This window comes from Crocuta crocuta, unplaced genomic scaffold (assembly GCF_008692635.1).
Source record: "Crocuta crocuta isolate KB4526 unplaced genomic scaffold, BGI_CrCroc_1.0 scaffold133, whole genome shotgun sequence".
NCBI lineage: Eukaryota > Metazoa > Chordata > Mammalia > Carnivora > Hyaenidae > Crocuta > Crocuta crocuta.
Genome location: NW_027529438.1, coordinates 4,614,517 through 4,637,191, shown reverse-complemented (window position 1 = coordinate 4,637,191; position 22,675 = coordinate 4,614,517). Strand labels below are relative to the sequence as shown.

General features: G+C 42.7%; 1 long non-coding RNA gene across 1 annotated transcript; it reads left to right on the top strand.

Moving 5' to 3' along the window:
* The first annotated feature begins 8,324 nt into the window (after positions 1-8,324).
* LOC144228175 (uncharacterized) lies at positions 8,325-16,260 on the top strand. The gene is made up of 4 exons (XR_013334141.1): positions 8,325-8,454; positions 11,242-11,412; positions 11,716-11,871; positions 16,023-16,260. It is a non-coding gene; the product is annotated as an uncharacterized LOC144228175 (long non-coding RNA).
* Positions 16,261-22,675: the final 6,415 nt, after the last annotated feature.

The following is a 22,675-nucleotide window of genomic DNA, read 5'->3' as shown; positions in this document are numbered from 1 at the left end:
GAGCCTATGTGGGATTCTCTTGTTCCCTCTCTCTCTCTCTCTCTGCCCCTCCTCCACTTGCTCTCGCTCTCTCTCTCTCTCAAAAATAAATAAATAAACTTAAAAATATAAAAAAAAGAGCCAAGCTGGTACAATTTTATTATTAAAGGCCATAGAAATTAAAGGACAAGCTTCAATATAAATTATTATTGACCACAAATTTCTTGCCAACATGATCACTACAACAGAGGAAATTCAGTTTTACCAAGTGTGGAATTTCAGATAAGATGCCTTAATGTGCTTCAGTATTTATCTCAATTGTAACAGGTACAGAATGAAAGTAAACTGTAATCATATATTCATAATATATCCATATCGAAATATCTTTTAAAATTATTATGTTTATTTTTTTAAAGTTAATTTCTTTTTTTTTAAATTTTTTAACGTTTACTTATTTTTGAGACAGAGAGAGACAGAGCACCAGCTGGGGAGGGGCAGAGAGAAAGGGAGACACAGAATCCAAAACAGGCTCCAGGCTCTGAGCTGTCAGCACAGAGCTTGATGCGGTGCTCGAACCCATGGACCACGAGATCATGACCTAAGCCGAAGTTGGACGCTCAACTGACTGAGCCACCCAAGTGCCCCTAAAGTTAATTTCTTTACCAGGGTATGGAAAGAACCCAAATGTCCATTGATGGATGAATGGATAAAGAAGGTATGGTATATCTATACACTGGAGTATTACTCGGCAATCAAAAAGAATGAAATCTTGCCCTTTGCAACTACATGGATGGAACTAGAGGGTATCATGCTAAGTGAAATTAGTCAGTCAGAGAAAGACAAATGTCATATAATTTCACTCATATGAAGACTTTAAGATACAAAACAGATGAACATAAGGGAAGGGAAGCAAAAATAATATAAAAACAGGGAGGGGGACAAAAACATAAGAGACTCTAAATATGGAGAACAAACAGAGGGTTCCTGGAGGGCTTGTGAGAGGGGGGATGGGCTAAATGGGGAAGGGGCATTAAGGAATCTACTCCTGAAATCATTGTTGCACTAGATGCTAACTAACTTGGATGTAAATTTTTCAAAAATTAATAAAAAATAAAACAAAACAACAAAAAAGTTAATTTCTTTATTTTGAGAGAGAGAGAGAGAACAGGGGAGGGGCAGAGAGAGAAAGAGAATCCCAGGCAGACTCTGAGGTATCAGCACAGAGCCTGATGCAGGGCTCGAAAACACAAACTGTGAGACCATGATCTGAATCGAAATCAAGGATCAGATCCTTAACCCACTGAGCCACCTAGAGATAACTTCTCAAGTTTCTTGGTCAAAATTGTTGTGATCACAATACTAACTTCAGGATCATAATGATCATATAGCTGATGTTGCTGGAAGCTACCTCATCTGTGTCCGTGCTTTCCTCGTTTAGTCATTCAACAAACACGTGTTGAGCCCTTCTATGTGCCAGGAACTATGCTAGGTTTGAGTGATATGGCAATGAAGACTACAGATGTGGTCTTTGTTCACAAACAAAATGTTCTTTTTTAAAATGTTTATTTCTGAGAGAGACAGAGTATGAGTGGGGGAGATGCAGAGAGAGAGAGAGAAGGAGACATAGAATCCGAAGCAGGCTCCAGGCTCTGAGGCGTCAGCACAGAGCCTGATGCGGGGCTCAAACCCATGGATTGCAAGATCACGACCTGAGCCAAAGTCAGAGGCTCAACCGACTGAGCCACCCACGTGCCCTGAATCCTTTGTTCTAAGAAAATAAAAAGAGAGGGAGGAAGAGTTGGAGCATCTAATGTGCCCTGCTGATAGATACAACAATAATTCAGTACTAAAAAGAGGAACTTTGTGGAAATCCCTCATGGTTAGACCCCAGGGCCCGTGCCTGGCACTTGTTCAATGGCCATGGTTCTTTCCAAGGACAGCCTCTGAGTCGCCAAAGCTTATAAATAGTTGCTGAAACAGTATATACTGTTTGAGGAGAATTCTGAGGTAAACATTTTCAGTTCAGAATTTTATTTCCCCTCGAGTTTTTCAATAAGCCACATAGAAACTCTACTTTCTAGAATTCCTGGCAAGGCACATATTGCAGCTAACAAGGTGCCCAGGAAAGCCTGCTGAGTGCTTCTGGTAGGCCCCCCACAGAGTGTTGGCATCCTGAAAGGTCATAGCTGGCCCAGACATTATCTTTTAATCAATTAATCCAAGGGAAATCATGTTTTGGGGATAGACTTGAACCAGCTATCAATACAAAAGAGTAATCATAGGTAAGAATGGTACTCCATTTATAACAGCCAGTAGATCTGGTTTGGGAAGTGAGGTTGGTCATCCGTATGGCACATTTTTGAGGAGACAGATCGAATGAGTAAATTAGAATATTGTCTGATCAGTACAAAAGCAAACAGGGAATTGGGAGCTCTGAAGAGACATCACTGGGTGTTGCTGTCCTCTGTGTCTTATTATCTACACACCGTCCCTGGGGAACCTCATCTGGTCCTGTGGCTTTCTTTATTTTTTATTTTTTGGAAATTTATTAACTTATTTATTATTTAGATTTGAGAGAGAGAAAGAGAGAGAGAGAGAGAGAGAGAGCAAGCAGGGGGAAGGGCAGAGGGAGAGAGAAAGAATCTCAAGCAAGCTCCACACTGAGCATGGAGCCCGATGTGGCACTCAGTCTCATGACCTGAACCAAAATTGAGAGTCAGATGCTCAACTGACAGAGCCACCCAGGCGCCTCTGGTCTCATAGCTTTTTTTTTTTTTTTTTAGGACAATTTCTTTTTCTTTTTAATTTTTAAAAATGTTTTTATTTATTTTTGAGGGAGAGAAACAGAGTGTAACCAGAGGAGGTGCAGAGAGAGAGGGGGAGACACAGAATCTGAAGCAGGCTCCAGGCTCTGAGTTGTCAGCACAGAGCCTGACACGGGGCTCAAACTTGTGAACCACAAGATCATGACCTGGGCTGAAGTCGGATTCTCAACTGACTGGGCCACCTGGTCCCGTGTCTTTAAACGCCATTCTACCCCAGGTAGCACAGCCCAAATGGTAATGAGCTTGGGCTCTGGTGTCAGCCTGATTTCCTTCTGGCTTTACCACTTCTGGTTGAACAACCATGGGGAAATTTTCTGTCCCCTCATCATTAAAATAAAGATAGTAACAGGGCCAACCCCACAGAGATTTTGAGAGTATAATTAAGGAAACATTCATAAATTGCTCCGAGAGTGCCTTGGACATTGTAAGCACCTGATAAATGTTAATTGTATGCCAAGTACTCCCATGTCTCTATTCCTTGTCTTGATTTCTACCGAGAACCGGATCCATAAATCCAAGTGCCTATTTGATTTCTTCACAAAGACATCTAGAAGTCATGTCAAACTCAATATGGCCCAACAGAACGTATTCCCTGTTTACATCTGCTTCTTCCCTGGTGATCATGTTTCATTAAACACATCACTGTCCACCTCCTGGCTCAAACTAAAAACATGGAAATTATCCTTGATTCCTGTCCTGTCTTCTTTCCCCACATTCAGTGTTTCTCTCTGTTCCGGAACATGCCATGCTCATTTTCAGCCAAGGACTTTTGCAGGAGGCATTCTTTGCCTGGAATGCTTGCCATTTGATCTTCACTTACCTGGCTCTCGTTATTCAGATGTCAGCTTAATGTCACCTCATACAGAGGCTTTAGATAAACAACTATCATTGCCTTGGAAGATAAAGATAGTGTTTCTCTCTGGGGCAGATGGCAATGAGTTAACCAGACCCTTGACTGTAGCTCTGTGTTAGGAAGCAAGGCTTTGAAGTTACTTTTCAGTTTTAAGTGACGGCTGGTGGCCCAGGCTCAAGTAGACAGCCTTGAGTTGGTTTTTGTGTAGCCCCAACCCTATTTCTTGACTCCTGATGATGTGGAAAACGTTGGAGTTCAGAGCTGATGGCCAAGAAAGAATTCTTGACACATCTTTGGTACCAAACGGGGGTTTATTAAAGCATGGGGACAGGATCTGTGGGCAGAAAGAGCTGCACTGGGGTTGTGAGGAGTGACTAGTTATATATCTTCAAGCTGGGATGGGGTTGGGGATAGCAGAAGTCTCTAAGGTATTTTGGAAACAAGGTTTCCAGGACCTTGAGGGGGTTAGCTGTCATTAGGAAAAGGTCCTTTACTACTACTGTTTAGTAAAAACTGTCGCGAGGCCCTTCAGATGTGTATCGGGGGCCATAAGCTTGGAGTTTGATTGTCAACAAGTATCTCAGGGGGTTTGTTTCCAAAGGAATTCCAGAAATTCCAAAGGAATTTTTATATGTGAAAGTAGACTTACAGGATCCCGGGGCAGGGGCGGGGGGAGGGGTGGTCAGGCTGAGATTGCCTTTTGCCCTTAGCAAAGTGTCATCATCGAGGCAGCCGACACCTCGCAGAAGAAGGTCCCTCAGTCTGTCTCAAGGACTTGTCCATGGGCTGTAGGTAGTAAGGACATTTAATATCTCATGTGCCTTTGTTTCCCACATCACTGACACCATGCGTTTTAGCTCTGGGGTATCTTGACTAATTGGCTGCTGCTGTGGGGCTTGTTGGTGCACCCGCCAGCCTGACACCCCTTCTTCCTCCTGCTCAGAGGAAGATGAAGAACAGCCCAACACCGTTGGGCAGGTTGCTTCAACCTTAACTCTCATCCTCAGCCTCACTGACAGAACGGTGGGGACCCTTGCTCATTAGCTGGGTGAGAGCATTTGCTACCAGATCCCAGGGAGCCTCTTATCTCCCAACCCAGCCCACAAAGGGTCCTCATACTTCCTCTTCCAGAAAGCCGTATTTCTCTTTTTTAAAAAACATTTTTAATGTTTTATTTATTTCTGAGAGAGAGAGAGGCAACGAGAGCAGGGGAGGGTCAGAGAGAGAGGGAGACACAGAATCTGAAGCAGGCTCCAGGTTCTGAGCTGTCAGCACAGAACCTGATGCGGGGCTCGAACCCACAAGCTGTGAGATCATGACCTGAACCAAAGTCAGACGCTTAACCGACTGAGCCACCCAGGCACCCCCAGAAAGCCACATTTCTGCCAGCATCTTGTTCTCATTGTCTAAACTGTTAATGACTGTCAAAGATCTGAGATTTGTGGCCCACCTGCAGGCTAACAAGTTTGCTTGCCCCCGTTTCATGGACTCTGACAGAAGACACGAGAACCCTGGGCCAGAGACAAAGAACTTCATCGCTCATGGCCCAGCAGGCGGCAAGAATTCATGTTTGCCTTGGCTTCCCTTGACTCCAAGTCCCACTGGCTGATGCTAAGAAGCCTGGTGAATGTTCTGCATGTAGTAGTTTTGTGTCACAGCTGAGGAACCCCAGTACTTTAAGGAACATTTACATGGGGCACAAATACCTTCACACTCTGACCATTTTACATAGTTGTTCCCTAGACTTCACTTTTACTAATCTTCATGTTTTGTTTTTCTTTCAAGCCTCTGGTCAGACGGCCAACCTGTTAGATGTTGCTTGTGAGTCGTGCAGATAGTACCTCAGGCAATCTCTTCCCAAACAAAGTATATGATTTGTGTGTTTCTTGGGGTGCTTCTTACTGGAGAGATTTTTTCGCTAATCCCTGACTTGGAAGCCACCGCTGATTGGGTTGTAGTGGAGAGGCCATTCTCTTCCTTTTAGAGATGGGCTGGACCACAGATCCAAGCCTGTACATTTTCTTCCTCTGTTAATGGTTCAGAGGGAACTCACCAGGAGGCTGTAGGTGTGGGGGTGAGAGGAAGAGATGGAATTGCATGTGGAGCAGTCTCTTAGCCACCCACATATGCGGGTGTATACTAGGTGGTTTAGACAACATCCCATTTGTGTTGGGCCATTTGTGTGACACGTAGGTGTCCCATGGTAACATTCAGTGTCTGCCAGCTCTCAGAAGCAAGCCAGGAACTGCTTTTCAAACACAGAAAGGAAATCAGCACAAGGGGCCACCAGCTTACAATGAATGTCTAGGATCTCAGACTCCTAAGGGGGAAAAATCATTCTAAATCTGATTACAAATACATCAAGAGACTTCAGGACCAACTTTTTATTTTGTAACAAAGGTAAAAATGCCAAAAAGACTTGTCACTTAAGAGGTTTGGAGAAATTCTTTTGTACCAAGCTCTACCAAATTTTAGTATTAATTGGTAAAATAAACACAAGAGAGCTAAACTTAAATTCAATTTCACTTACACTTCTAATTAAAATGAACCTTGTGATAAATAAAATTATTTTTTGAATTTGAGGTTAAATGATGGCTACTTCTTTTTTCGTGTGTTTGCCACAGCGTGAAACACAAATACAAGCATAGCACATTAACCAAATCAAAACGTTGTATTTCTACTTTAACAAAAAACTAGATTGTATGTAACTGTCTAAATTTCTTATACTTGTCTTATAGGTCAAATCCCTATTCTATTATTTAAAAGTATGTAAATATAAACATAGTTATATGCATCTACATGAATTATAATTTAAATAACTGGTATCCAACTACATTGTTCTTTTTTAGAAAAATCATTTTTAGGCGTCCCTGGACAGCTCAGTCAGTTGAGCTTCAGACTCTTGGTTTCGGCTCAGGTCATGATCTCCGTGGTTTCATGGGTTTGAGCCCACACCGGGCTCTGTGCTGGCAGTTCAGAGCCTATTTGGGATTCTCCGCCCCCCCCCCGCCACCCCCCTTTCTCTGCCCCTTGCTCACTAGTGCTGTCTCTGTCTCTTTCAAAATAATAAACAAATACATTTTTTAAAGTGTTTTATTTTTGAGAGGAAGAGAGATGCAGAGTGCGAACAGGGGAGGTTAGAAAGAGAAAGAGACACAGAACAGGGCCCAGGCTCTAAGTTGTCAGCATAGAGCCCAATGTGGGACTCAATCTCACAAGCTGTGAGATCATGACCTGAGCCAAAGTCGGGCACTCAACAGACTGAGCTCCCCAGGGCCCTTATACTGATTCTTTTATTTAACTTTAGGCACAGTGTTGCACATTGCGGGGCCTATAGATTTAACCCAGTTTTATTATCTGTGTAAAGCTTTAAGAAATTATTGTATTTATGGGGCACCTGGGTGGCTCAGTCAGTTAAGTGTCCGACTTCAGCTCAGGTCATGATCTCACGGTTCATGGGTTCAAGCCCTGTGGTGGGCTCTGTGCTGACAGCTCAGAGCCTGGAGCCTGCTTGGGATTCTGTGTCTCCCTCTCTCTGCCCCTTCCCCACTCATGCTGTGTATCTCTCTGTCTCAAAAATACATAAACATAAAAAATTTAAAAAAGAAATTATTGTATTTCTGCTAATTTCTTAATATCAAGTTATTGTATTGCATCTGAATATTAATTACTTATCTTTTCTCAGCTTCTTAATTGGCTTTGTGCTATAATATTGAATTTATTCATTAATATATCTTTGTTGGTTAATATAAACTTTTTAAAGTTTATTTATGTATTTTGAGAGAGAGAGAGCCCACATGCATGCTCGTTAGTCAGGGACGGGCAGAGAGAGGGAGAGAGAATCTAAAGCAGGCTCTGCACTGTCAGTACGAGCAAGATGCAGGGCTCGAATTCCCACTGTGAGGTCATGATCTGAGTGGAAGTCAGACACTTAACCGACTGAGCCACCCAGGCAAATTTTAAAGAAATTAAAATCGAGAGAGATTAAAAAAAACTAGTGCCTAGCCACCACATAGTGCTCATGGGTCTTTTTAACCTCTACATTCTTGTCTACATAGAAGCATTTTCTTCTGTAGAACATTCACATTAAGATAATAAAATCAGTCAATGTATTTTCTTATAAAACATTTGGTAAGGTTATGTTTTAGCAGTGAGAGTTTGAAAGGTTTAAATAAGTACTGTCATGAAAAACATTGTCTTGACTATCAAATAATGTGAATGTCATACCACGGTTGTGAAATAATAAGAAAAACACGTGTATATATTCATTAGTCTCTGCCCCTCCCATCCCTGTTCTTGGCACAGAGTTCCTGAAATTCCTTGTTATCTCTTATGTAATAAGAATACTAGAAACATCCTTTCTTCTAATGTTTGGTCTTTGATCCTGGTTCCCGGCACAGGGCTCCTAAATCCCTTGGAGTGTTCTGGGTGTCAGCAGTGCCCTTTGTTCTAATGAGGAGACTCAGGGTGGGCTCCTGGGTGTGGGCTGGTCACCAGAAAGATGGAGCCCTGATTAGAAGCTTGGAATTTTAGCGCCATCCCTATTCTCTAGAAAGGGAGGAGGGGCTGGAAGTGGAGTTAATGACTGAGCATGCCTAGATGATGAAGACTCTATAAAAATCCCCAAAGTCCAGCTTTCACAGAACTTCTGGTTTGGTGAACTCATTCATGGTACATCCCAAGTCCATGGGGACAGGAGCTCCTACACTCAGGACCTTCTCAGACCTTGCTCCCATATATCTCTTCATTGGGCTGTTCATCTGTATCCCTTATGATATCCTGTATTACATAAAACTGGTAAGTGTAATCAAGTGTTTCCCTGAGTCCTGTATGTCTTTCTATAGAGCAAATTACTGAACCCAAAAAAAGAGTCATGGGAACGCCTGATTTATAGGTGATTCGCCAGAAGCTCAGGTGAAAACGTGGGCTTGTAATTGGCACCTGAGGTGAGGGCAGTCTTGGGAACTCAGCCCCTCACTTGTGGAATCCAATACTAACTCCAGGTTAGTGTCAGTCCTGAACTGGTGGGTTGTTTTTAACAGCTTGTGTCTCAGAGGATTGCTTTATGGGTGGGAAACCCACATGACTGCTGACAGAAGGGAAGTCTACTGTCAGAAGGTGGTCATGTGAGTTACACACCTGATAGGAGTGGGCTTTTCCTTTACGAAGTATGTTGAGTTTTTTTTAAGTTTATTTATTTTGAGAGAGAGATAGAGAGAGCGAGGGAGGGGCAGAGAGAGAGGGCAAGAAAGAGGGAGAGAGAGAGAATCCCAAGTAGGCTCAGTGCTGTCAGCACAGAGCCCCAGATGAGGCTTGAACCCATGAACTGTGAGATCATGACCCAAGTAGAAATCAAGAGACCAGAAGCTTAACCAACAGCCACCGAGGCACCCTGATCCCCCCTTTTTAAATTTAAATTTAAATATTTATTTATTTATTTAAAAATTGCTTTTATAGTTTTTATTTTTGAGACAGAGAGAGACAGAGCATGAGTGGGGGAGGGGCAGAGAGAGAGAGAGGAAGACACAGAATCTGAAACAGGCTCCAGGCTCCCAACTGTCAGCACAGAGTCTGTCGCGGGGCTTGAACCCATGAACTGCGAGATCATGACCTGAACCGAAGTTGGACTCTCAACCAACTGAGCCACTCAGGTGCCCCAAATTTAAATTTTTAAAAATGTTTTTATTCACTTAGCATAAGTGAGTCAAAGAAAGACAAATATCATGTTTTCACTCATATGTGGATCTTGAGAAACTTAACAGAAGACTGTGGGGGAAGGGAAGGTGGAAAAATAGTTACAGACAAAGAGGGAGGGAGGCAAACCATAAGAGACTCTTAAATACAGAGAACGAACTGAGGGTTGATGGGGGGTGGGGGAGAGGGGGAAAGTGGGTGACGGCATCGACAAGTGCACTTTAGCCAATTTGACAATAAATTGTATTAAAAACATAAATAAACATTAAAAAATACATTCATACCCAAAAAAAGTTTTTATTCATTTTTGAGAAAGTGAGAGACAGAATGAGAACGAGTGGGGGAGGGGCAGAGAGAGAAGGAGAGAGAGGATCCAAAGCAGACTCTGAGCTGTCAGCACAGAGCCCAATGTGGGGCTGGAACTCATGAACCGTGAGATCATGACCTGAGCCAAAGTCAGATGCCTAACTTGACCGAGCCACCCAGGCGCCTCCACCCCTTTTTTTAAATGTGTAGAATTGAGGGGCGCCTGGGGGGCTCAGTTGGTTAAGCGTCCGACTTCGGCTCAGGTCATGAGCCCCGTGTCGGGCTCTGTGCTGACAGCTCAGAGTCTGCTTTGGATCCTCTCTCTCCTTCTCTCTCTGACCTTCCCCTGCTCACGCTGTTTCTCTCTCTCTCAGAAATAAATAAAAACATTAAAAAAAATTTAAATGTGTAGAATTGATTTGGGAGAACTAGAGGATGAAGAAATGAAAATTCACCTCTGGTTTTGCAGTCTACGCTCAGGGTGTAGTGGTTAAGAGTCTTTTTGTTTGTTTGTTTCTGTGTATTCTGCCCAGGTAGCAAAACACTGCTTCCTCAGAGCCGGGGCTCTTGAGGCCGACTCAGCTATGGTTTTGGGCACCTCATGAATTGTAAAAACAGGAGTTTCTCACTTCTGGATGAATAAACATTTCTCAGATTCTTTTCTTACTTTCTGTTTTGGTTGTTATAAAATGGTTCGCTTGGTTAATGACACCTCCAAGGCTGTGGCCATTTCTGTGCACAGTTCTCTTCATTCCTATATTAACATCTCACTTTTCGCCCCTGGCGATTCTATCACCTATTGCTCTTCTCCAAAATCAAATCCTGCATTCAGAGTTCTTGGAGGCTAATATGGTGTTTTGTTTTGCTTGTTTGTTTCACACTCACATCATCTCTGAGGCACCTTGGTGGCTGCTGGGTGACACCAAGCTTGGGTAGCTTATGACATGGCATCCATGAACAAAGGGTTCCATGAGTTATTAGGGCGGCTGGCTTGCTCCATGTGCCCAGAGTTGTTTGATGCTATAGTAGGCACCATTCTGCTATCATGAGAGGGGAAGTAGGCACATCCTTTCCTCGTGGGGGCTTTTGTAAATACTTGGGTTGACTTTTTACAAACAAAGTGTTGTTAACGTGCTTACACTTTAGGGATCGTGTAAACCCTTACATCTTTATAGTACGTTTATAAGTAACTGCTTATGACCAGTGATGGTCAGCAAGCAATTTCTTTTCTTTCTTTTTTTATGTTTTATTTATATCTGAGAGAGAGAGACAATGTAAGCAGGGGAGGGTCAGAGAGAGAGGGAGACACAGAATCCGAAGCAGGCTCCAGGCTCTGAGCTGGCTGTCAGCACAGAGCCCACTGCGGGGCTTGAACCCACGAACCATGAGATCATGACCTGAGCCGAAGTCGGGCGATTAACCGACTGAGCCACCCAGGCGCCCCTCAGCAAACAATTTCTAAACGACATTATCTCTTAGTTTGCAATAACTTTGTCTATGAATAGTAATCAGGGCACATATTTGAAACCTCCCTATGTCTTTACTGCCTTGAGATTCAATGCTTTCCCTGCCCATTTCTTACAGGAAGGCGATGAAACATCCACATAGAACTTTGAAGAAGCCAAGGTGGCCAAGGGTTATGCCAGTCTATTTATCCCAACTACAGTGGCCAGATGTTCTGTCCTTCATTTTTATGAAACATGAGTGCTAGAGCAAACAGAAGGCGAGGATTCTTCCCACATGAAATATGAATGGGTAGGCTCTTGAGATGTCTGGTCACTGATGCCCAGGTACTGGTGAAACATCCATGGGGTGCATAATGTAGTGAATTATTATAAGTGTTAAGGCAATTCATCCACAGGTTCAAGAAACCCTGATTCGGTGCATCCAAATCAAGGTGGATTCCCAGATAACATTGGTTGAGCTTTGCCGAGAGGGGTCTAACCAAGTCAAGCTGTTAGTCAGGCCTCTGTTTTAGATCCATGGGTGTCATCCTAAGGCAATATCATCCCTACCCATCTGAATAGTCACTTGTTATTAATCTCTGTTTTTCCTTAGACTTGAGACCAACAACCAGCCCACATTTTCCCTGGGGTTCAGGCTCATAGACAACTTACACAAAGCTGGAATGGTCTCCTGAGGCCAAAGGACAGCTGGGGGAGACCTACGGTAATCCTTACTATAGAATCCAAACACTTTCCAGACCTGCTGCAGGTAAGTTCCATGCTCTGACACCTGACGAAAGAAATTTCCAGCAGGACAGTACTCAACCCTGCCCATTTGTTTAAAAGAAAGCCTTGCTTCTGACTTCATCTCTTTGGTCCTAAGTTGTAATCTGGAGTTTAAGAATCAGTTTTGTACTAGGAAGTTGGGGTTAGGAAGAGCGTGGTTTAATTCCTTGTTGAGAAACACAAATGTTGAGTTCACGTCGGACATGTGTGAAAGGCAGTGCTGATTCTCTCCTAACTCCGGGTGGCTGCTTTGCCTACCTTGTGGTCATGGTGGTAGTGTTACCTTAGTGATAAAGGAGAACAGACTAATGTGGACATGTAGGAGGATTAAAAATAGCCACAGGGCTTTGCATAGAATTGTATGCATTTTCAGAACATACTCACATAATTTTTTCTTTTGTACCTTTCTGAAACTCGTGAAGAAACGTGAGGGAAGAGAATGAGACCAAGTGACACAACTGATATTGATCAGTTATTTACAAGGCATTGTCCTGGGGCACCTGGGTGGCTCAGTTGGTTAAACATCTGGCTGGCTCAGGTCGTGATCTCACCGAGTTTGAGTCCCGTGTCGGGTTCTGTGCTGACAGTTCGGAGCCTGGAGCCTGCTTCGGATTCTGTGTTGCCCTCTCTCTCTGCCCCTCCCCTGCTCATGCTCTTTGTGTCTGTCTCTCAACAACAACAACAAAAAACAAAACACAAGGCATTGTTCTAAGCTATCTACACACAGTTATGACTACTTTATTTAAATTTATATATGCACAGGACAATAACTCCATAGGTATGACTACCACAGCCGCTTTACAGATGAGGAGACCAATGTCTCAATAAATTAATCAAGTCATCGAGATGAAGCTTCTAAGTGGCAAGGCTAGGATTGAAACCCAGAGCCTGCCTATCTTCAGGGCCCTGGCACATAATCACTGCCCTACACTGATTCTCTATAGAAAGAGAGGTAAAGGGCTCTGTGTGGTCTTAGAACGCAGTTTGGAACCCAATTAGCCATCTTAGAAACCTAGGTTTTCTGATTCTATTCAATTCTTTCCTTCTTTCTTTTCCTTCTTTTTTTCCTTCCTTCCTTCCTTCCTTCCTTCCTTCTTTCCTTCCTTCCTTCCTTCCTTCCTTCCTTCCTTCTTTCCTTTCTTCCTTCCTTCCTTCCTTCCTTCCTTCCTTCCTTCCTTCCTTCCTTCCTTTTTCTTCTTTTCATTTTTTATTGGGAAGTGTAGCATACACAGGTCATAGTGTGTAAACACACACATATATTTTATATCAAACTATTTGAAATTGTCAATATATGCTCATATTTGACACATAGAAATGACAATTTCCTGATTTCCCATGCTATGTACTATTTAATGAACTAGTAAGGTTAAGGCAAACACGAGTATGAATACCACCAGCCAGTTCAAAGAACAGAGCATTGCCCCCCCCCACACCCCTTCCTGTGGCATGTCCTTCCTGCCCTTCTGGGTAACACCACCCTGAGTTCTGTGGTAATCATTTCTTTTTCTTCTGTTGGCATCCCTAAAGAATATACCTTATTTTTGCTTGCTTATGTCATTACGTAAATGGATTGGACCACACCTTTTCTTTTGTGACTTACTTTTCTTATTCATTACTATGTTGGTGCAATTGGGCTAGCTTGATCACCCAGTTATAGTTTTTTTTTTTAAATATTTTTATTTATTTCTAGGAGAGAGAGAGAGAGACAGCATGAGCAGGGGAGGGTCAGAGAGAGAGGGAGACACAGACTGAAATAGGCTGCAGGCTCTGAGCCGGCAGTCAGCACAGAGCCTGACGCGGGGCTCGAACCCACGAACCGCGAGATCATGACCTAAGCAAAAGTTGGACACTTAACTGACTAAGCCACCCAGGCGCCCCCACCCAGTTATAGTTTTGGAGGGTTGTTGTATAATATTACATTTATGAATAAACCACTGTCTCTTTATCCATTCTACTATTGAGGAGCATTTGGGCTGTTCCTGGATTTGAGCTAAGAAACGCATAATTTCTGGGAATGTTCTTGCCTATGTATCCTGGTGCACTTGGCTAGAACCTCTTCAAGCATAGGGTATGTACTTATGGGTGGAATTAGTGAGTGCAAGAAAAGACCAAGTTGCCAAACGACTCTGTACTCAGCAAGTACAACTTAAATCGAGTTTCCTTTGCTCCATGTTCTCTCTTACACGTGGTGTTATCAGACTCTAACATTTTATTTTTGTTTTGTGAGGGTGTGTAATGGTACATCCTTGTGGTTTTAATGTGCATTTCTCTGGTTATTAAAGAGGTTGAGCAATTTCTCATGTCGTTATTGACTATGTGGATTTCCCCTTTGCCCTTTGGGAAATGCCTGTTCATGTCTTTGCCACTATTTTGTTTTATTTTTTCCATCTCTCTTTATGTGCATATATGTTCAGAAAAATTTGTTAAATGTTTCTGGATATTATTCTTTTGTCAGTTACACATCACATATATATGAGTTTTAGTTCGTAGCTCAGCTTTTCACTCTCTTTATAATGTCTTTAGGTGAACAGACTTGAAAAATTTTAACGTATGAGTACTGTTAATAATTTTCGTGTCCTTTCCTATACCAAGATCATGAAGGTATTCTACCACATTGTCCTGTAAGATCTTTATATCTTTGCCTCTTACATCTGGGTTTTTAATAATTAGGGAACTGAGTTTTGTGTATAATGTCAGGTAGCGGGGGTGTGGTTGCTCCAGTGCGATTTATTTTATTTTATTATTTATTTATTTTTTAATGTTTAATTTTACTTGAGAGAGAGAGCACAAGCAGAGGAGGGGCAGAGAGAGAGGGAGACAGAGAATTCCAAGCAGGTTCGGAGCCATCAGCACAAAACCCAATGGGGGGTTTGAACTCACGAACAGTGAGATCATGACCTGAGCCAAAGTCGGATGCTCAACTGACTTAGCCACCAAGGCACCCCTAGTGTGATTTATTTTAAAAGCCCATCCTTTTCCCACTGAAACACATCACCACTTCTTTTATCAGTTTTCCATTGCTTTTTCCCTCTATAGTTTTTCAATGTTCCCTGTTCAAATTAGAGAACCATGGAATTATTATTATTTAAAAAAATTTAAATATAATTTATTGTCAAGTTGGCTTCCATACAATGCCCAGCACTCATCCCAACAAGTGCCCTCCTCAATGCCCATCACCCATTTTCCCTTCTAAAATTTTTAGTGTTTATGTTTGAGAAAGAGAGCACGAGTGGAGAGTAATGCAGAGAGAGAGGAATAAAGCAGGCTCTGCACTATCAGTGAAAAGCCTGATATGGGACTTGAACTCATGAACCATGAGGTCATGACATGAGCTAAAGTTGGACGCTCAACCAACTGAGCCACCCAGGCACCCCTGGAGGTTTTTTAAATGTTTATTTATTTTTGAAAGAGAGAGAGAGAGAGAGCAAGAGCAGGGAAAGGGCAGAGAGAGAAGGGGACAGAGGATCCAAAGCAGGCTCTACACTATCAGCAGAGATCCCTATGCAAGGTTTAAATTCACGGACCATGAGATCATGATCTGAGCCGAAGTCAGACTCTCAGTCGACTGAGCCACCAGGCGCCCCTGAGAACAATGGAATCATTGACTCTGTATACCCATTCTTTCCTCTTCTCATTGATGGTTTCCATGTGGTTATTTTACAGTTGTGGTATTACAAAAACACTAAAGTACAATCAGTATCGAGTATTCCTTGAGTCAGTCCTAGGCAGACTACCACATTCGTGATTTGTAAGTTCTCTGGGATGCCATGCCCCAGCTCCTGCCTTGTTCAAATCACACAGATTAGGGCCACTTATGGGTGACCGCTCCCAATACCTGCCTCTCAAGGTTTTGATACTCTGGGGGGAACAGAAAGATGATTCAAGTCATGGAGAATGAACCATAGGCACCTACATGCAGAAGTCATGTATTGGACCCAGAAGCAAGAAGACCTGAGTCTTTTCTGTAGCTACTTTCTGTGTGAACTCAGGCTGACTTGTGTTCTGATTTGCTGGACTACAGGAATCCAATGACTCTCTGCTAGAATTCTGTGGGACTCTATCACCATCTTTCTACGTGACCATGTGTATCACATATTCATATATGGATTTTAGTCTCTTTTTCTCTGCCTCCAGGGCCCATTTGGACAGATGCAGTGCTTAATAGACAACTGATTTCTTGCCCTGGAGGAAGAACTGGAAAGAAGGTCTCCCGTGTGGGAAGAGTTGGTGAAAAGGTGATGAGGAAGGGTGAAGGCCACCCAGTCTGTGCACCCTTCTTCCTGTCCCAGTCACTATAAAGCTCTGTAACAATACCTGTGCCCCTTCCAAATGGTTTCCTTCACTTGCAAACAAGGATACAATACCTACCTCATTTACGTTATAGACCTGTTTGGAAGATCAAATGAAATATCAAAAATATAAATAATAAAGTATTTAAAAAATGGAAGCAGTTAGATGTGCATTCACTGGGTACCTACTCTGAGCCTGCAAACAAGTAACACATAACCAGCGCCTGCCCTCACAGAGCTCACGGTCCAGAACTTCAAGAGACAACAGCGTGAAGCCTGCTTCCCAGTAATTCCACTTGTATGACTTTGGACAAGTCTTGTAACTTCTCTGAGCCTGAGCTTTTTATTCGTAGAAAGAGGCAAGGAAAGATAAAGTACACAGCAGATAAGATCTCTTCTAAAAGTCCCCGGTTCTGTGCCTTTGGACAGACTAGAGCTAGTGACCTCATCTTTTTTGCCTCCTTAAAAGAGTCGTTGTCAGGGTCAAGTGGGATGTGCAGGAGCACTTGGAAATCCTAAGGGGCTGCATGACTGTGACATGTGCTTATGACATCTTCCCTGACCCCACTCCTGATGCGAGTGGGTGTCAGGACAAGCAGTATAATTTACGTGGCCCATTGCAAGATGAAAACTGGGCCCCTTGTTAAGAAAGTATTAAGAGGAGCACCTGAGTGGCTCAGTCGGTTAAGCATCCGACTTTGGCTCAGGTCATGATCTTGCAGTTTGTGGGTTTGAGTCCCACGTCGGGCTCTGTGCCCACAGCTCAGAGCCTGGAGCCTGCTTGAGATTCTGTGTCTCCCTCTCTCTCTGCCCTCCCCCACTCATGCTCTGTCTCTCAAAAATAGATAAACATTAAAACAAAACAAAACAAAAAGTATTAAGAATTGCAGGAGAGAGAGGAGGCTGGGTGGCTCAGTCAGTTGAGCGTCTGACTTTGGCTCAGGTCATGATCTCAGGGTTTGTGAGTTCGAGACCCATGTCAGACTTGCTGCTATAGGCACAGAGCCCGCTTTGGATCCTCTGTCCCTCTCTCTCTGCCCCTCTACCACTCATCCTCTCTCTCTCTCAAAAATAAGTAAACATTAGGGGCACTGGGTGGCTCAGTCGGTAAAGCCTCCGACTTTTGCTCAGGTCATGATCTCACGTTCGTGGGTTCGGGCCCCATGTCTGTGCTGACAGCTCAGAGCCTGGAGCCTGCTTCGGATTCTGCATCTCTCTGTCTCTCTGCCCCTCCCTCTCTCATGCTCTGTCTCTGTCTGTCTCAAAAATAAATAAAACATTTAAAAAAAAGTAAACATTAAAAAAAAAAAGAATTGCAAGAGGGCAACATCAGAGCATGAAACCAAATGCAGGGACCTTCTGGGTGTGGAGCCTTGTGTGATGGCACAGATCCCCAGCCCAGGGATCCAAGCCCTGGTGTTTTTGTGATTTCCCAGGCCACATGCACATCTGCTCTCCTGGCATCCCATGGAGGTCTGTAGGATTGTGACCTCTCCAATGTTCTTTTTACTCATCCAGCGCAATACACAGTGGCCAGTCATGTAAGTCTTTACCCACTTAGGAAGCGAGGGAGCTCATGGGATGGGGCAACATACCAAAATGTAAGTGATCTTTGTTTCAGTTTCATTTTTAATTACATAGCGTGTTTTTGATCTACTTTACTGACGGGTCCTCTCGACTTGACTGACTTCAGATTTCTGCCTCGAACAGTTTTGAACAGTCCCTTGGGCCCTCCATTGGTGTGGGCTAACTTCTCCCTCTGCGGGCCGCATCCTGTGTTCAGTTCCCCTGCCCACTCTAGAGCTGCTTCGGCTTTCTTCAGCTCCGTTTGGATTTTGAGTGCTTAAGAACCTTTCCTTCAGACATTTCCTGGTACCTTCTCAGTCCCCGAGGTTCCCAACTTTTTCCTGGAACAGAGATACTTTCGTAAGACTGCTGGAATTGGGGCTTTCCGACGTCCAGCTGCAGGTTAGGGCACGTGGGGGGGGCCCCCATGTGAGGCGTCAGGGCTTTGAAGGAAGTGCTAACTGCAATAAATAGGCCTGGCAAAGGATGAATGGGTTGTAAAATTAGATAGTCACTGCATGTTATCTAACCAGGCTGGCTAGCTACCCAGCAGAGATACCCAGAGGCATTTGAACATGGATGGAAGTTTGAGCTAGCCAGTCTTAAGAGATTTACAACTCTGAGATCTGGTGATTCTGTGTTAGCAAATTGTTATCAGATTGGCTCCTCCTTTATCTCTGTTTAAAAATCTCTTGGGGTGCCTGGCTGGCTCAGTCAGTTGAGCGTCCAACTTCGGCTCAGGTCATGATCTCACGGTTCATAGGTTCAAGCCCCACATTGGGCTCTGTGCTGACAGCTCAGAGCCTGGAGTCTGTTTTAGATTGTGTGTCTCCTTCTCTCTCTGCCCCTCCCCCACTCATGCTCTGTCTTTCTAAAATAAATAAACATTAAAAAAATTAAAAATCTCTTAAAGTGTGAATGGGCATAAAGGGAGGTTTGGGGGTGATGGACTGTCCTAAAATTGGACTGTGGTGATAGTTGCACAGTTTTGTAAGTTTTCCCAAAATCATTGAACTGTATGCTTAAAATGGATGGATTTATGGTATGTATATTATACCTCAATAAATGTGTTTCTTCAAAGTCTCTTAAGCCCGTATACTGACATATTCGTAAAATAATATATTGATTTTACATTATACATTAAATGGTTTAAATTATATGCTAAGACAGGATGTTTTGAAGAGACTTTAAGAGATTTTAGGATTCAAATATGTAAATATTTTTCTAAGCATTAAATATAATGCTTAGAAAATTATCTAGTATATATTAAAATGATGTAGGGGCACCTGGGTGGCTCAGTTGGTTAAGTGTCTGACTTCGGTTCAGGTCATGATGTTGTGGCTCATGAGTTCGAGCCAGGCATTGGGCTCTGTGCTGACAGCTCAGATCCTGAGCTGCCTCAGATTCTGTCTCCCTCTCTCTCTCTGTCCCTCTCTTGCTCACACTCTCTCTTTCTCAAAAATAAATAAACATTCAAAAAATTATTTTAAATGATGTAAACTTGAAATAACATGAATCAACCCTGGGACTAATAGCTTATTCTTTTAGAAATTACTTAATTTAAAGTTTATTTATTTATCTTGAGAGAGAGCATGAGAGGAGCAGAGTGAGAAGGAGAGAAAGACAATCCCAAGCACACTCCACACTGTCAGCACAGAGCCTGACGTAGGGCTTGAACCCACAAACCATCAGGTCATGAACTAAGCCCAAATCATGAGTCAGACGCCCAACTGTCTGAACCACCCAGGCCCCAGAAATTACCTAGTTTTAAATTAGCATACAGTACAATTCATTTTGAGAGTGTATCATTCTATGGATTTTACAAATGAATACAGTCATAGAAGCATCACTGTGATCAAACAGTTCCATAGCTACTGAAGCTCCCTTGCGCTACTCGAGTCCAGTCAACCCCTCTTCCCACCTGCAAACCTTGGCAACCATTGACTTGTTCTCTCTGCCTACAGTTTTGCCTTTGCAAGGACATTTTCTGATGTATAAAATTTGGAAAGATTTTCCACCTTGACCATTATCTACTTTACTTTTTAAAGTTGAGATTGAGATATAATTGACAGATCACATCGTATTGGTTTCAGGTGTACAACATAATGATTGATATTTGGATATATTGTGAAATGATCACCTCAATATATCTATAGTATCCATCACCTCACACGGTGAGGACCTTTGACCTCCTGCACCCATTTTGCCCACCCTTGTCTCTGGCAACCACCAATCTGTTCTCTCTATCCATCAGTTTGTTTTGTTCGTTTTGTTTAGATTTCACATTTAAGTGAAGTGAGGCAGTATTTGTCTTTCTCTGTCTCACTTATTTTACTGAGCATATGCCCTCAAGGTCCATTCACGTTGTGGGATTTACATTTTTGAATTATAAAAATAATGGCTACTTTAGGTGGTAGGAATTTCCCTGCTGATAACGAGTCAGATTGAGAAGGGCCAGGCAGTCACAGACAGGATGAGACTCGTCTGAGTTCAACCACACGTATAGGCTCCCAGGCAGTTAGAACCGGAAGGAACTTCTGGGTTATTTAAGCAAAATCTTAATTATAGATAGGAAGAAACCGAGGTCCAGAAGGGAAGAGTGGGTCTCAAGTTTGTGTAACCACCTGCTCTGTGGACCTAGCCCTCAGTTTCTTAGGAGTCAGCCTCAGTGTGCTTGCAACTCCTCCATACCGTGCCTGATACTGTTGGCTTTGTCTGACAGTTCTAGCAGATCCTGCCTTTCTGCCACACCCATGATTCCTGATGATCAAAATAATGCTATTATATATCACTAATACCAGAAGAAAGGATGGTCTGGGATGATCATCTCGTTAAGTTCACTTCTGACTCTGCATCATGAAACTAACATACTCGCTAACATTTATCTGATGGCTGTTCCTTCTGGTATTAGGGAAAGTACCCAGGAGAACACACAATCCAGAATCAAGTCATTTTAAAAGGTGAGAACTGGAAGGGCTCTTAGAAATCATTGGGGGTGGTTCTGAGTCATCTCCAGAGTCCCCACCTGAGACATCTCAGTAGAGCGATAAGGGGTAAAGTCTATGGTTATCATTCTTCTTGAAGGGCTTTCTTTAACATTTCTTATTGATCTGCTCAGCTTTTGCATGTCTGATAAATTCTTCATGTCAGTTATGTTTTTGAAGGCTATTTTCAAAAGGTGTCTACACCTATCGAAATCTACAATCTAGATGTCTAAATCTAGATTGATAGTTTTTGTCCCTCACTTTCAAGATGTTGCTGCACTGTCTGCTGTCTGGCACTGTCTTCACTGAGAAGCCTGCTGTCATTTTATTTTTATTCCTCTGTATACAATGGGTCTTTTATCACTGGCTACTTTTTAAAGAAATGTTTATTTATTTATTTTGAGACAGAGAGAGAGGAAGCACAAGCAGGGGAGGGGCACAGAAAGAGGGAGAGAGAGAGAGAATCCCAAGCATGCTCTAACTTGGGGCTCAAACCCACAAACCGTGAGATCATGACCTGAGCTGAAATCAAGAGTCAAATGCTTAACTGACTGAGCCACCCAGGGACCCTCTCTGGCTGCCTTTAATCTCATCTCTTTATTACTGGTTTTAAGCTACTTAATTATGATGGACCTTGCATAATTTTCTTAAGTTTCTTGTGGCTGGGATTTATGGAGCTTCTTAGATCTATCTTTTATAATTTCATTAAATTTGGAAAAGTTGACCATTATTTTTTTCAAACTTTTTGCCTCTCCCTTAGCTTTTTCTGGACTCCAGTTACCTGTATATTGGTCCATGTGAACTTGCCCTAAAAGTAAGTGATTCCTAGTTTTTTTTCCCCCAGTTTTTCTTTATGTGTCATTTTGGATAGTTTTTAGTGCTGTGTCTTCCAGTTTACGTCTTTTTTTAAATGCAGTGTTTAATCAGTTCTTAACTCTACCAAGTGTATTTTTTGATAGCAGACATAGTATTTTTTATCCCTAGAAGTTCAGTTTGAGCTGTTTTATATCTTCCTTGCTTCTCATTAATATACTCATGTTTTCTTCTTGCTTCTTGGGCATATAGAATGTGTTTACAATTACTGGTTAAGTAGGCTTTATGCCGAATGTGGGGCTTGAACTCACAACTCAGGGATCAAGAGTTAGATGTTCTACCGACTGAGCCAGCCTGCTTCCCTCCCTGACCCCATCACTGTTTAAATGTCTTTTTCTATCAGTTCTGCCATCTGTATCATTTTTAAGTTATTTAGTTTTTGTCTTCATTATGGGTCAGATTTTCCACCCTCTTTGCATTATCCGGTAATTTTTTACTGGGTTCCAGATACTGTGAATTTTAGGTTATCAGAATTTTTTGAATTCTTTTAAATAATTTTGAGTGGTGTGTGAGGTTAATTTACTTGGGGATTGCTTGATATTCTGAGACACACTTGCAACTTTTGTTAGGTGAGATGAGAGCAATTCCTCTTTATTCCTTTGTATGTATCCAGGTCTCCATCTGGAATCTTTGTATTTAGCCTTAAGAAAGCCTTTTTAAAATTTTTATTGATTTATTTTACTTGAGAGAGAGAGGAGAGAGAATGAGAATGAGCAGGGAGAGGGGCAGAGGGAGAGAGAGATAATCTCAAGCAGGCTCCATGCACAGATCCCAAAACGGGGCTCAATCCCATGACCCTGGGTTCATGACCTGATCCAAAGAGAAAAATTGGACACTCAACTGACTGAGCCATACAAGAGCCCCAAGAACTTCTTTTAATATTTCTTGTTGTTGGGGCACCTCGGTGGCTCACTCAGTTAAACGTCTGACTTCAGCTCAGTTCATGAACGTGGTTCATGAGTTTGAGCCCTGCATCAGGCTCTGTGCTGACAGCTAGAGCCTGGAGCCTGGTTCGGATTCTGTGTCTCCCCCTCTCTCTGCCCCTCCCCTGCTCATGCTCTGTCTCTCAAAACTT